At 36.2% G+C, this 17,031-nt stretch overlaps 1 protein-coding gene across 2 annotated transcripts in view; it reads right to left on the reverse strand.

Annotated features, from left to right (window-relative positions):
• Window positions 1-17,031, reverse strand: part of LOC105154091 (CD151 antigen) — a 127,595-nt gene that overhangs the window by 73,277 nt on the left and 37,287 nt on the right. The window lies entirely within an intron of this gene.

A 17,031-nucleotide genomic window follows, 5' to 3' on the forward strand; every position in this document is an offset into this window, starting at 1 on the left:
AGGAGAATCGCTGGCGAGTGAGCAAGCTCATTTCATCTCTGCCAGCGTGTGGTTCCTCTCGGAAATGGAAATTTCGTCGGGATATTATGGATCTCGTCCGGAAAATAGGACGGACCGTGAGGGTTAGACGTTAACTGAATATTCGACCTAGAGAACATGACAGATGGATCGCGAAGATCTTTGTAATAAGTTACGTTACGAATTGAATGTACGTTATTAAATTTCACCCGAGTGTTATTAATCGCCATGTAGAAATAGAACGGACTGCGTAATGGCTAGATATTAATTGAATACTCTCGATCGATATATGATAGATCGCGAAGATTTCCGTGATAAATTGTCCGTTGAAATGAACGGACGTTATTAAATCTCGACAGAATATTATGGAAGCGGATGGAAAAAGAGACCGAACTGTAGATATTCGGACAATGGATATATTCGACTCGAGATCTCCGCGATAAACTGATGTAATACTACTGCGAAACGGTAGACATTATTCCTTGGTTTATGCTGACGGAGACCGGAGTCTCATCTCGTTTCGATCGATACACGACATTTGGCCCTTGGAACGATTATCGCATCGCAGATTCCAGACGCCGGAAATGGCCAGGATTTATCGCTCGAGCGTATCCTGCTGCGCGCCCCTACGGTCACGAAAATGATTGCAATTAATTACGAGTTTCCCTGTGGCGTGTTATGCTCGAATATGATGTATGACGTGTCCCAGAAGTCACCTGGCTCCTCTCCCGGATCGTAAACGCTGAATGTTAGATTAAGGGAAAATACGGAATATTAAATTGATGCCGTATCTAATAATCGAGTGAAAAAGCGAAACAACGTTCGAGGTAGTATCGATAGTATCGATATAGTGTCTTTTGCACTTTAAAAGCCAATTTTTCTGTGGAGGTATCTTTTTTTGTGAAGGATGGGGCAGCTTGTATCGTCTTCTTTGAAGGTGAATTTCCGTGCCAACGTGAACGTCCGTTCCATCCTACGGTCTTTGTGTCAGCGCAAAGGCAGAAACTGGATAGACTGGAATGAATTATCACGAAACTTGGCGGATTATAAAAGCTTGAAAGCCGCCATTAAACGAAGAGAAACCCTGTGGTAGCGTTACAACGATATCGGATAATAATAATGTCTTTCTCTGAAGGCGGAAGACGAGGGTGGAGAGAACGGGTGTCGACCATTTCCTTTTCCCTATCTCTGCGTCATTCTTCATTACCCTCTTATTTATTTTATAAGAGAGAGGAAGAGAGAGAGAAAAGGGGGAGGGGGAGAGAGAGAGAGATATATACACGTACCTATATATTCTCTTTGAGTGTCGAAATTAAGCGAAAACAAGGACGAATTTAACAAAGAGAACTTCAATTGCGTATTAATGCCCACATAATTAGGAACCTCCCCCCTTAGAAGGGGGGAGGCTGAAACTCCTTATTGAATTTTCTGACAAAAGCTTCCATCGCTTTCAGTACGGTAGGCGCCTCAGCGAGAGACGCGAAAAAATCAGTATGGAGGTGTTGAAAAGTTCATCGTAATTTTTTCTTTCTCTCTCATTCGTGCAATCTGCTTATCTCTTCTTAATCCGACCGATAAAACTTTTAAGTGGGTAGGAAAGCTGTTTATCTTTAATCGCAGCACTTTAATTGATTTTGAAGGAATCCATTATTTTTAAATGTAAATTACAATTTTTGAAGATAAACAAATCACGCTAATAGATATATAATTATAATGTAATATTAGATATCGTTAGTCACGAGAAAAAGTACAATATTCATTTTCTAATTACATTAACTACACAGTAAAAAATATTTCGTATTTGCTAAAAAAAACTTCATTAAAATTTTTATATTGAATTCTTTACATTTTACGTTAAATTAACACAACGTATAGATCAATTCAAATGTGAAATGTGTTAAATTTAATCAATTTTTCAACTAAATATGTACACTTCTTTATTTTTTTTCATAAGATGCTAATAATACACATGTTTGAATGCTTTGATAGTTCCAGTGCGGAACATATCCTGAATTGAAAGAGAGAGAGAGAGAGAGAGAAGAAAAGATGGAGTTGCCCGAACACAAAAGCCTAGAGAATCCGTCAGTCAGCAAACTCGAGAATGTACCTCTCCATCAATCTCCGTCTTCTGCAAAGGAGCCTTTAAAGCGCCGCAAAAATGGCAGAGATAGAAAGACATCATACGGAGTGAAAAGAATTTTTAACACTCCGTCTATCCTATGCGACTTCCTGAAAGGAACTTTTTAGTTTCTCTCTTCTAATTATGCGCGGTCGGTCGCGAGCACATTTAATAAAAATTCATGCGTAGACTGAAGTTTTTCATTTATATTCTCCTAAAGTTCATAAACTTTTATTTTTATTAATTATAGCGAATTTTTATCATTTCATGCATATTACGAGTCGTATCTTCTTGAAGAAAAATTAAAATAGCTTTGGAAAAAAAAAAATGCCGGGAAAAAATACAGAATTTGATCGAAGCGAGAGCATAATTTCTTTCCACAAAAATATCCCTTTTCTAGCGAGTTTTAAAAATAATAGTAATTTCGATATGTCACATCCGATCGATTGTACATCCCCCGAGAATGCAGAAACCACCCCTTTTATGCAACTTTCGATGGTTTTATTTCGAACCCGCGTGCACAATGCCGATCATAATGAGCAGAGACGTAGAGGCGCGTATTCAAGGGGCGTGTCAACGCAGTCTGCAGTGAAAACAGAAGAGTGATCCGGCAGTGACTCTCGACGTACAAACAGGGCTAACCACCCCTCCAAAAAGCCATTACTCACCGACCGTGTCCTGCTGTCAGGTACAATTTGTTCTACTCGCGAAAGCGAGAAGAACGACGCGCGCCTCATGCTGGCTGTGACAGATGAGCTCGAGGCCACGTATGGACAAAAAAAAAAAGAAATCACCCCCACGATGACGCGCGGTACTGGGCAAGATTTCCGCGGACATAAATCAAACTATACAAAAGTTAAGGCGATTCATGCGCATTTAACGACGTGGAATAATTGTTTTGTGCAGCATTATAGGTTCTGTTAAAGGTATTAAATAAATATTGTTTTGGTATAACAGCAAAAGTTTAAATCGAAAATCCATAATATGTTTTACACATTCTTGAGAGATAATTATCTTGATAATGAATTCCATTGATATCGTAGAAAAAAAGATTTAATCGGCTTAATTTCTCTCTCTCTCTCTCTCTCTCTCTCTCTCTCTCTCTCGATTAAATTTAACTCATTGCAATGTCAAATACTTCCCGCTCACTCCGTTGAAGAGATGTATATTTTTACCAAACAAATCAAAATCCTTGTTTGTACAATTTTCTCTGCAAACATCAAAATTATATCGCATATAATTCTAATTTTATCTGTGTGCAAATATTACATGTAATATTTTATAATAATAAGTGAAGTTATATTTAACATAATAAATTATATTTAGCATGATAAATTAATCGGATCGCGAGAATTAAATCGTAACAACAATCTAACTAAATATAAAATATTATTATATAATAAAATGAGAGAAATATTGTATATGGAGATTTTCAAATATTATTCGATTTTGAAATTGGATTTGTAGTGTATCATATTATTATTATTATTATTATTATTTATTATGTATAGAGAAATTACAAACCATATACAAATGGTGAGGCACCAGCAGAACTGTTGTTAAGCCTCTCAGAAAACAAAACGAATTACAAATTACAAATTACAGAGAAATTAGTACAATTCCAGAAAGATAAGCTTCTTGCTTAGTAAATAACTCAATGATTGTATCTTTCCCTTATTTCAAAAGTAACACATCCAAAAAAAACTATATTTTCGAATTATCATTATCAATGATTTAAAAGTGAATTAACTTCATAAAAGATCATCGAAATAGTCATAACTCAAAAAGAGTGATTTTTTTTAAGGGTCGTAAAACAAAGATGACAAAAATGACATTATATTAAGAATATATTCTTTTTGCCAATATTATTTGAATAGTCAATAATTTTCTATTTCAAGTTGAATAATAATTTTTCCGTTTTCTCAAAAACTTAACTTTTTGAACTGTGTGGCTTTTAAAGTAACGGCGCGATATATGAATAAATATATAACTGAGAATTATACTGTTTCGCTTGAAAATAAAAGACGTTTAAGATTAAAATAAATCATAAGATTCAATCCTCCTTTTATCGCTAAACTGTTTTAGCATAAACCCGATATGAAAGGTAACAGTTACAGAGCATTATGCGTTATGCAAGAGTCTGCGCTGCGGCCATTAATCCCGTAAACGATGGCATTGATTAAAATAACGCGATAATTAAAAGCTTGCTTCGCAAGTGCTTCGTTACGTGTTCGCCTTAAATCATCGAATCCATCAGGCTCGCCGAGAAACGTGATGCGGTCGATGCGTCGCATGCCAAGTCCCGGACGTTGCCTTTCCGCCGGGGTTACCGAAGGCGGAGGGAAGAAGAAAATGAACAGAGATGTGTCTCAAGTTTGACCCACTCTCGCGGAAACGAGGAGATAAAGACGCGGGCAACCCATCCTCGCGACGGGCCGGAGAGAGAATAAACGCTAAGAAAATAATCCCGCGAATTTCAAACGAGATGCCGTCCCCTTCGTTCCTCCGAGGCTGCCTCGTGAAGCTCTTAAACCACCGTATTCATGAGAATACCGTGGAGAAGTACCATCGCGCAGGTGGATATACGTCGCATTCAACGTGCATAAGAGGCCCTTCCTGATTTACTTTCCCCTCCTCCCCCCCCCCTCTCTCTCTCTTTTTCTCTCACTCACTCACTCTCTTTTCCGACCATTTTCTCTTTTATTTCCTTCGACGACGTCGTTCGTCGCGCATGTCTCTAAGCGCATTCGTAGTGCTTGCGCGCATGAAGCGCGAGATGAAAAGTAATCTGATTTCAGCGGATCTGCTGAGAAGCTGCCTTTCGTTCGTATGATTAATGCGCTGAGAAGCTACATACAGCGTCGAAAAATGCTGGCTTACGTCTACGCCAAATGCACCTGACTTTCAGCTACTTTTTTTTTTACTCAAAATACGATTATAATGCAAAGAAGAAAAAGAATTCCTGTACTTAAATCTATTTTATATTAGCGTGTTATACGCTCAATTAATCCGGTCCAACCGCTAACGTTAACGAATACCCTCTATTAATTACGTTCAGTTTTACTGATGATAGCGAATTAGTGGTCTGCGGTTAACAACGCGGAAAACGTTAATGTGTATTGTGCTTTACTTGGGGAATACTTTGATTTTGTCTTGTTACTCGCGCGGTATTTAGCGAAGCATTTCCTGTTAATGAGATGCGCCAACACTCACTGACTGCAAAAATGTTTACCGAGCAAACAACACTGGCCGCAACAGCGTCCCTATAGAATAGGCCCCTGGAGAGATCAGAGCTGTACTTTGTACGATACAATCAACTTCGTCGCGGCGACCTGACATCGAACGGTGTGTCAACATCGCTTTGATTCAGCTGCGATCTCCCATCTCTCTCATCTTAGGCGTCTCTCTAGTCGACAGTGAATTTCATATTGAAAGCTGTATATTTTCATAAAAGATTAATTTGATTGTAAAATTCATTGTGTATATACATATTTGCAATTATTATAAAAATTAAATTAATATCTTTATAAAAATCTTTATAAAATCTGTCAAGTTTCCTAAATCACTACAAATTTTATTACAATAAATATAAGACTGATAATTGGTAATAGTAAAATTATTAATTAATATAAATGTAAAGTGCAAAAATAAATTCAAGCCAGTTTTATTTCGACGTATTCATCTTTTGTTATTGTTATTAATTATTGAATATTTGATTATTTTTTAATAAATCATTACTAAAATAAATATTAATTAATAATATCCTTTGTTAATCTTATATTCTGAATTATTTTAATTCATACATACTTTTAAACGCGGTATAATTTAAAAGACCACTAGCACGATTTAGGCGATTCTAAATCAAACTTTTTATGAAGCAAAAAGGAACAAAATTAATGTGTTATTGGTGAAAGATTGAACATGTAATAATAAGTAATTGACACATGAAATTATTTTCAATGTTCATTTGCGAATAAATTAGTATATCAAATGGAAAGAATATATAATACAAAATAACTTAAATGATATATTATAACTCCGGCAACTTCTAACCTTTTAAATCTATATTTTCTCAATTATAGAAAGTATATAGAAAATATACAGAAAGTGCGAAAGATGTTTAAAATATAGAAAATGTGTTCCAATTCATACATACATTCAACACATTTACGACAAATATCCAAATGTCATCTGCACGTTCAACCGAATTAACTTCAGTTGAAATTCTCTGGATTAATACACGCGATTATTTTATTTACAGAACCGCTGACATATCGAACTTGTAAATATTTGGTAGTGACGGGATAACATCACGTAGAGCTTTTAAATTTATTCTCTAACAATTCATTGAGCAATTTCATTTAAACAGATAAAAAAAAAGAAAATAAAAAAAAAAGACTACAATAATTTTCAAGGATGTTGCAAAAGTTTTACAATCGGATTGTCGGATAAACGAAGAGGAGCTCAAAAATTAAATGCATTTTCAGCAAAAACTATATCCCGCCTAAGACTTTTCTACCTTTAATTAAATTTAAGATTACATTACCAGAGGGAATTCCTGTTGATTTAAGCTGCAGACGCGATTAAGACATCTTCAGATTTACGGAAAAATAAAAGAAACTCCCACTGAGGATATCAATATTCTTTCAAGAGACACTCTAGAGATTTGAATTTGCGGGACGACAGTAGAGAGAAACTCTCCCCTGGCAGCTTTCGTTCAACACTTACCCCAACCGGCAGCCAGAGACTACAATAGTGCTCGTGTGCCAAGATTTAATCGCGTCCGGAGGGAGAAGGCGGGAAAAAGGCAGGAAGCCTGTAAGCAGCAATTTGTCCTGTCGGAAGGAAAGAACGATGAAAGGGCATTTAAAGTTTGCGGACAAGCGCGAGCCGACTTCACGGTACGCTAAACAAAAGGGGTTGGTTTATGGCGATAAAGGCGCCGAACTTCCTTCCTTCCTTCCTAGGATGTAGTTCCCTTTTGTGGGGAACACGTGAAAAGAGGTAATATCGGAAAGGAGAGAGGGGATGAGAACGAAGAAGAAGTCACGAAAATATAGAAAGTACAGAAAGAAATCGAAGAAACTTATCGAAGGGTCCAATATACTTAAGCCGCTACCGCGGTTCATTCCTTTCTCGGGCCTCTCTTGCTGTGCTCGAACGCCTTTCTACGACGTGGCTGACATCCAATAAGAAGAAAACTCTACAACCCCTGTGAGAAAACACGTCTCGCTTCACTTGGATCGACAGAAGGGAAACGGAAACCGGCTTTCGTTACCGATTGCGAAAACAGACGTGTGGTCGAAGATGCGGCAAGAGCAGGTTCAGTAGATCGATGCTTAATTACTCCGGAAATTCCTTCCTGTGTCCCAGAGAACGGAAACCTTCGGTGCATTTGGAACGAAATCCGTGCGGTTTTCTCGTCCTCCGCCGCACCTGCGATTCCGACAAGCGTAACAATTTATTCGCGAACGATTGCGAGATGCGGGACTACACCTGATACCTCGAGAAACTGTTTGCTTTAGCGGCGAATCAATTCCGATCACGATATCCGGCATGCAAGCAAAATTCACAGCATAAAAATACTCACAGAAAAAAAATCATCGTTCTTGTACTGATATTTTTCGATTCAATCTGTGTTTCAATCGTTAAATAGATATTGAATTGGAATAAAATTCATAACACTTTATTTGTATAGTGTCAATATGCTTTTTTTTTAAATATTTTTTAATAATTTTTAATAATCCGTTTTTTGAATTGCGCTATAATTTTTTAATGGAATTATAAGTAATCAAAATCCTTTTTTATTTAATCTGTGATAAAATAACAAAAAAATCTTAGAAAAATTTTGAAAAAACAATTTTATAGAGAAAAATTTTAGGCTTTCACGTTTGAAAGTAAAAATTTTTGTAAGATTTTTTTGAGCAAGTGACAAATTCCACAAAGTGAAAAGAAAATTTCCTATTGTTCAGCTCGTAATTTTCTATACATATATAGAAAAATTACTAAATTCACAAAAATTCAAAAGACATAGTGATCTTTCGAAAGTAGAGATTTTAAGCTTTAAAACTCTTTTTCTAAAATTATATTTAGTTCATTTTTAACAAAGTTACAGCTGTTTAAATTTTAAAATTCATGGCGCTATGAACTTTTGTTCCGATAATCTAATATTTTTCTGATGTATTGGTTGCATATATTTCTCAACATGTACTAGTTATTACTATAAATATCACCACATGCCTCGAATTGGTAAGACGTCCATCATGTAGGGAGATTCAGATTTGAATCCCGACTGAGAGGTAATATTTTTGGTAATAAATTTTTTACAGTACTTTAACCTTTCTGTCAATGTATAGATATCTGGATATTTATATTAAATTTGAAACAGTAAACTGTAAACTCACACTTTTATATTTATATACTTTTATACAAATTTCATTATGATGTCTCAAAAATTTCATCTTTTAAACAACAAAAAACAGTTTTGCACAGATTTTATCTCGTTTTTACTTTTACATTTTTAGCATAAAATTTGCACGGAAAAATTTTTTTCCTATTGTAGCTTACCTTGGTTTGTTAAAATATATTTGCTGCCGTAACTATAAATTTATAAACTACGGCAAAATGGTTTGCTGTAGCTGCTACAATACAGGTATCACAGCTAAGACATTAGCTATGATATCTATATTTTAGCAGTCCATATTTTACACCTATCATTTAGTTACTCCGTCAGTTTTTAGTTACAGCAGCTGCTTTCTTTTTTTATGTGAAATACAGTAGTAAAAAGATAAAAAATTCTACATTGGCAGAAGAGTTAAAAATGTTCATTAACATTAATATTATTAAATTGCTTGCCAATTATATAATTTATGATATTACATACTCCAACTTCATTTCGAGATTATGTTTCAAGATCAATAAATAATCGGCGCGTAGTTTGCTTGAGTTTGAAAAATTAATAAGATTCACGCAAAAATATTGGATACTTTCAACAGAGAAAACAACTTTGCACACAACTGTGTTATAAGAGTTTTTAACATGATTAGTTTATATATTTAGCTCCAGTAAAGAATTAAAGAACAAAGAACCAATCATATTAAAGAATCTTACAACAGTTGCAAAGTTGCTTTTTCTACTGAACGCAACTATTAAACTATTAAACACAATTATTAAACACCAAACAAGATTCGCTTTACTCAAATATGGCTTTCATTTCTTATTTGTGTTAAATATCCTTTTAATCTTCCAACTTACCGATTTCTCTAATTAGAGTTTCATATTGATCGGTATTCATCACCGTACACAGTGAGCTGCCAAGTTTAGGATTAAGCAAGACCTCTGTTGTCGATACGTCCGCGAGTGTGGTGGTTCCCGCCAAGAACTTTACGTCGACGGGAACGGGACCATTAGGAACACGCTCGCACAAAGCCACGCTTCCGCGGGTGTGCGGGATCGATGCGATGAGAGGAATTGTGCGCGAGAGAGAGACCGCGAGTTCTCGCGCTTCAGATCGCACGAAACATCGTCGCTTTGACACGGTTCGATGCGATTTTACAGAGCGGCGCCTTGTGCACGCGCAACTTGGGCATTGTGCGGGTGCAACGGCACCGCACCACGTCCCATAGATTAACGTTGTGCATGCAGCCGCCGCGCCGGGGGTCACGTCGAATTCACGTTTCGAAATTTCAGCACCACCAGGCTCATTATCAGTTTATTACAGTTGCAGGCGCGATAATGGGACCAAGGCGATAATACGCCTCGCGCCGCGAGGAGATGCGGTCGCGACCGGAACGCCCGGAAAGCAAACCTCTCGAAAGCGAAGTAATTTTCAACCCTTAAACTGCAAAAGTACGGCACGTCCGATCGATTCCAATCTGCATCGCAAAAGACGACTTACATTACTTTACGTTGAAAAACGGTCACGCGCGGCAAAAGCAGAATCATTATACGCGCGGCGACGCGAAGGAAAATGATTTCTTTTTTTTTTTTCTTTCTTTTTTTCGGCTACGCAGTAGCGAATCTTCAACTCTTTTGTGTCATTCGCACAAGCGTTTTCCCCCTTTTATGATGGTTACTGCGAAAAAGTTCGCCTCTGAGAACAGGTGAGAAGAGAGAAGCAGAGAGAAAGAGATCTCGGCTGCTATATCTCATTTAAAAAAAACCGATATTTTCTCCTGGGTTCCGACTACATAATTTTAAAAGAGGATACTAACACATTAGCTAATGTTATCTCTGGATATGTACGTGCTTCGTTTTGTAGCGATGTGAATAAAAATTTAATTATTTTAGCTTAATTCTTTCGCAGTTCATTTCGTACAGTACGTATCTCGGTACAGTGCAACAGACAAAAACAGTTAATTAAAATGGAGAATTCTACTAGTTTAATTTAAATACGTAAAGAAGCGTGAAATGCGACTGAGGCAAATCTTTGGTACTTAATAATATTTCTAATTTCTATATAAATGTTTAAATACATTTTCCAGTTCTTTAAACTGTGCGCTAAATACAGCTGGTCTGGAAAACGCAATCCCATACTAAAGCTGGAATAATATCATAAATTAAATTGATCGTTAATTTAATAATAATAATAATAATAATAATAATAAAGTATGAAAAGAGAACGATTTTGTCAAAATATCTAACAATTTAGCTATATAATATACAAATATACAAATTTGAAAAGAATTTTTGGACCATTAAAATAATTGAAATATTGGACCATTAAAATAATTATAATATATTTAATATTTACAAAATCAACATTTACGGAGATGTATCAGATATACATCAAAATTGAAAAGGAAACTTTTCTAAAAGGAACTTGATAAATTAGAGAAACATAAAAGATGTTTGCTTTGTCATTAATCAAATGATAGAAAAACTGTACTATGTCTTATAACGTCTTATAGCAAATTGAAACGAGGAATATTATACATATTATTATACATGCTGCACCGTATTATTTCTTCACACAAAGAAACTTAATTTTATTACTTAATAAAAATTTCCATTTCCCTCAAATAATTCAAACTTTTTGAATCTAACATTATACTATTTTTTTTTCTAAAGTACGTATTCTCAAATAATGTAATTTAAAAGAAATTTTCTCATTAATTCATATAAAAAGTTAATAAGAAAAATTTTAATCTACCATATTTTTTTTAAAACACTCACGTTTAAATTTGTACAAAATAAGTATATACCGTCCAGTTTCTATTATAGTAAAAATTTGTAAATGTTTCACAAGAATTTTTTCAAATTTTTATATAGTCCGAGCAATAAAAAAATCTGTTTTGATCTTAATGAATCAAGTTGTAAACTACAATCGAAAATACGTTGCCAGTAAAGGGTTAAAACACTGCATCGGCATTCTTTTTTCCAATGCGACAAACGAGACATATGATAATATTTAATTTATCGCAATAATCAGTATGTACAAAAAGAGAATTATAGATGTCGATATGTCATATGTCGAACAATAAACTGTCTATAAACAATTCTGCTAATTTATCGTGTGTCATCGATGGAAAATTAGAAGCTCACCTATTTTCGATAATTCATATTCATATGGCGATTTGACGCGCCATAAATTTTCATTGTATCGCAGACCAATTGATACTTGAACACATAAAGTCAATTCGCGATGTAAAATTATGGTAACCGCAATTGTGTTAGTTGCTCGGGAATAATATCACTTCAACGGTTTATGATATATGAAATCGCTCGAAGCAATCCTCGTTCGTACTCTGCTCTCTCTCTCGGATGAGGTTTCTTTTTCGACTTATTTATAACTAAGTCTCGGCTTGATTATGCAATCTGCTTTGTGCAATCGGGGAACACTTCTGCCACGCACGGAAATGCATTACCCTTTCCACGGTTTCTACGGTTGTATAAAGCTGCCGGTGAGATTTCGAGCGAGGAATTCAACGGTGAATTCGCTTGCGTCGTGAAAAATGCAAACGCGCGAAAGTGAAAGAAAAAGACGAAGAAAGCAAAGACGGGAGGGAACTCTCTCGTCCCGAGCGGTACCCTCAGGGGGGCAAGAGAAAAACCGGAGAAATAGTTTGAACTTTGAATTACCTGCCGGATATACGCGAGGTTTGCTAGATTACGAACATTCGTAAGCTGCGCTACACTTTACGCGAAAAGAGGAATTCCGAAGAGAGGAGCGGTAACTCCGTCGAATGGAATTCTCATTATTTACGAACTCGCCGCCCGCCACGTCGGTTCATCTTCTCCCCGGAAGTATATCAAAGTCGTATTTCTCCGGGAGTCAATACCATGGACGTAGTATTCATAAACTTCCTAACTTACTTTAATAAAGCGTATACAATAACCGAGGCAGCTGTTGCGCGAATCAAATGAAAATCGAGAGACAAGACTATCTCTTAAAGAATATCTTTATTGCAACGGATCTCTTTCATATATTTCAACGCATATCGTTTATTGCGAAAACTTTAATTCGACCTACGGTCTACGGTTTTGTAAGGCTTTTTGTAAGGCTTTGCTATTTCTACGGAAATAAACTATGCGAAATACAGCAAATACTTGTTAAATTCATTAATTAACTCGCCGTCATTCTCTAGTTTACTCGCTATCAAATTAGTTCGCCGCAATCAAGTTAACAATCGAAAACTTCCTTCAGACACGCAAATTACCGAGCTAGAAACACGGGAATTTGCAATTCGCTTTTGTTTAAGACTTCGCCGGCACTAACTACGTAGGTTACAAATAGCAATGTCTTCGAGTATACTTGGGAGATGACTGGGACGGACAGTAAAGAACCCCATGAAGTGGCAAGAAGAGTAGGTACCCGCAAAAACTGTGGAGCTGCAGTAACAAGCTAGAGCAGAAAATGAAAGAAACGACCAAGTCCCTTCAGAAGAACATCTGACTTGAACTACTTTCTCCCTCTCTCGTATGATTAATTTCCCTGTTCGCTACCAGTTATTTTATCATCAAGCAAAATTGTGATAGATTATGTTTCACGCTAATTTCGTTCATGATATTCTCGTAAAAATACGATCAAATCCATTCATACGAAATGAGTGACTTAATATCTATTATCTATTATTTTTAAAATTAGCTCTTTCATCTGTTTTTCTCACGAAATACGCTACCATTTTGAGCCATAAAAGATATTAAGAAGCGATAAATCATAATAAGGTGCAATTAGTAGACAACAAAGTCAATTTTTTATTTGTTGCATTATTTCGAACAAGTTTCCATATAGAAAAAAAAACCAAATAAATATCAAATCTTTCTTTGTAATCGATAGATTATATTGCATTCTAATTTCCAACACAACGCTCTCACTCGTATTTATTCTCTCTAACTTGATTTCGTTACTGTTTCAAAGTTCTCTAAGTGTAACTTGCACTTAGAGATTGGCTTCGCGACTCCGTAAGAACGACCGAGGCTGCTTAGCAAAAAACGACCCATCACGCGCTGGATAGAAAGAACGGAGGCGGAGAATTTTCTCGAGATGATGATTCGACTTGAAGAGAAGCCAAGTAGGAAGTGGAGTCTGGGTGGAAAAATCTCGATCTTTCTCTCTTAGCGACTTCCCCCCCCCCCCCTCTCTCTCTTTCTCTGTGATTGCTGAATACTCGAAGCAGCCTAATGTTGAAAGAAAAAGAGAGAGAGAGAGAGAGAGATGGGGGAGGGGGGAAAGAAAGACAAAGAGAATGACACAACAGTGCGAGATCTCGTGCGAATCGTGACATATTGCGTGTCGCGGTAGCTGCTTCCGTGGAACGACGCTCGGACGCTCAATGAGGGCGATGGCGACGGTGGTGTCCCTCGTTATCCATATGCAATATGCATGGAAGAAAATATGCACACGGCAGTCTATAATTTAGCGGCGACGGACGGAAGGTCTGTGTGAGATTCGCGCGTGTACAAGTGAACTATGTTGACGGAGACGGAGAGCACATTGGTAGAAACCGGCGCCAGCAGGTTTGTTGTGCTTGTCCTTCTCTTGATTAACATCCCATGCCGTATATCGTGGCCACCGATATGTACCGACGTATGTAGGTGAAATAATAGAAACGGGACAATATTTTGAATAATATTAACGTCTTCATCAATTATCATCGTTATTACGACTAAATCGTAATTGTTTGATTAGTAAAATTCTCGCGTTAATCGTATGGAAAAAGTGGCTTCGAACAAATTGGCTGTGATATTTTGTAAATTAGGAGCTGCTGATCCAAAATTTCTATAAGCAATTATATGAAAAATGGATAGATTTTGTTGCAACAAATTAGTTGCTATTTAATCAGACTAAAAAGATCTTTTTCTATTAAATTATTCATTTGTTGATAACGGTACCTTAAACTTGACATTTACACAGAATAATAAGATGAATCAATTGATGTAAAGAAAACACAGTTGCTTTTAAAAAAGATTGTACAATTTACAATATACAATTTACATATTTTTAAACAAAAAAACAACTATGTGTTTTCTTTATACCAATAGATTCATATTTTATTCTGTACATTTTAAAAGTATTAAAATTCAGTTATTAAAAAATGAATTTAATGGATCAAGATTTTTTTAGTTCAATTAGACCCGAAGTAGTTTTCAAATGGTGCTATAATAACAAAATCTGTCCATTTTTTATGAATATGCCTATAGAGACTTTTGAACAGCATCTTATAATCTACAAAATATCACAGTTTCAACCAATTTGACTGAAGTCATTCTTTTAATGTAACAAGCGTAAGTCCTTTTGACATGAATAATTTTGTCACAAAAGTTAAGAAAATACAGCAATATTAGAGATATACGAGAGCGTCGCTTCTATTTTTATTTTCACGTGTAAAATTATGTATGTATAAAATTTACTGGAAGAGAACGAATATTGCAAGTGAACCATGTTTCCGATAAAATCAGATTCACCGTAGACAAAGAACGAATCAATTGCGAAGTTTTACGTCCAATTTGGCCGTTGACGTCCGCAAATTGAAAACGAATTCCAGAACTGCCACTCTTTGTGTTTCGCTATGACGTTGCGGGGAAATAGAGAAAAATATCGCTTTTGTTCAAACGATATCGGAAATGGAATAAAAAAAAAAAAGAGTCACAAGTCTGCCCGTGCGGAAGGCATACGAAAAATGCGACGGAAAAAATCGCGACAACGTATACCTTTGTCGACTGTAAAGCTGCAGATGTAGAATTCCTGTGAAAAAACTATCCCATACAAATAGTTATCGCGCGCAACTCTGGTACCATCTGTGGAAAATTTAGGATTTATCCGACAATTTTATTCGTCGCTTTAACAAGCGAAATATTTAGCGTCACGGTGCTTTTCGCAACAAATTGCGACCGGCGCGTCCGACGTCGAAAGCTGCCGCGCGTAACAACGCAAAAGCCATTTTTTATCCGAAAATTTCGTGGATGGATTGGCGCGTAGTGCCGTAAAAAAAAGAACGCTGTGGGCCATGCCCACAGTCGTGCGACGATAATATTCGCGACGCGCCTTCTACATCGTCCGATTCGATTCGTTACGCTGCGGCGTAGATAAAAGTTATGCAGACCCGGAAATTAGAATTCAATCGATAAATCACTTTTGCCCGTCGATTTCCACGGTGGAAGCGCGCCAAGGCGAGTCCCGAATGGCCCTCCGCGAGATATAACGCGCAGCTAGCGACTGTTATTTCGGCCAATTAGTTATCCGCACAGCACCCGCAGTGAGCGGAAAATAGCGCACGAGAGCGATAAACATATATAATATCGATTCGCGCAGCATTATAAATGAGCACATTAGAGAGATATCGAGCGCAAAGAATCTGAAAGAAGCAGACGATTATATTGCAATTCTGGCACTTGTTAAAAAGAATATTAAATATATCGCACACGCGATAGTTTCTCGTGAAACTATTATTTCCTTCTACACGTATAATATAATTTATAGGTCTTTTATACACGCATTGTTTCCTTAAAATTCTTACAAGATTTCTTTGGAATTTGCGCTTGTAAGAATCTTTGGAAATTCCAAGGGCGCGGCGTGCCGTCGTGATCTCTTTTTCAACAAGGGCTTTTAAATCGCTGGGAATACCGCTTAACGAGACGGTTCAACCCGTTATTCCGTTTAACGACGATACAAAGGATCTGGAACCTTGTGACGTTTCATGGAAGAAGCTTTAATGGGGTCACTTTTCATATTTCATGCGGGGCAACGAGAACGCACGGCGATGAGCGAAATAAATTGTGTATAATTATATATCGCGTGTACACTGAATAATAGTCTGGTAAGAATAATCGAGCCTATAGATAACAGTACCGGAGCTTTGGTGAAATAATTTCGTTTATTAGCATATCATCAAAACTAAACTTAATTTTACTTTTTGTAAATATCTTATTTTTCGAATTATCAAATGATTAGTTACCATTATGTTTTTAGTTATTTATTATAATATTTAAATATTCTGTCAATACGCTAAATAAAGTACATTTGATAACTAGTAAAAAAAAAACCGATTTTACTAAAACTTATTAGTTAGATACATCTGGAAATAATTTTTAAAACAATTAGCGTAGGACACTCAAGCTGGTTACTTGAATGTCAAAACTTTATACAGCTTTACTCATCGTGTTTGAGTTCGCTAATTATTTTTATAGTCCAACAAAATTATTTTTAGATCTAACTAAATTTTTTTAAATACTTTATTAAAATCATTTTTTCCGTGCATTATTAAACTTTTCTTTCAATGTATCAATATATCGCGTGAGTTGTCGAGAGAAGTATCGGTTTTAATCAGATCTAATGAAAAGAGAGATCGAAATTAAGATGGGAGGGTCTCTCCTAGAAGAGGACCTTTCACCTAATGGTTTGAGAAACTATTGAGAAACCGTATCCGCCGGCATGCGCCAGCGTGGCCATTTAT

Source organism: Acromyrmex echinatior, chromosome 6 (genome assembly GCF_024713525.1).
Source record: "Acromyrmex echinatior isolate Ae372 chromosome 6, ASM2471352v2, whole genome shotgun sequence".
In the NCBI taxonomy this organism is placed as follows: domain Eukaryota; kingdom Metazoa; phylum Arthropoda; class Insecta; order Hymenoptera; family Formicidae; genus Acromyrmex; species Acromyrmex echinatior.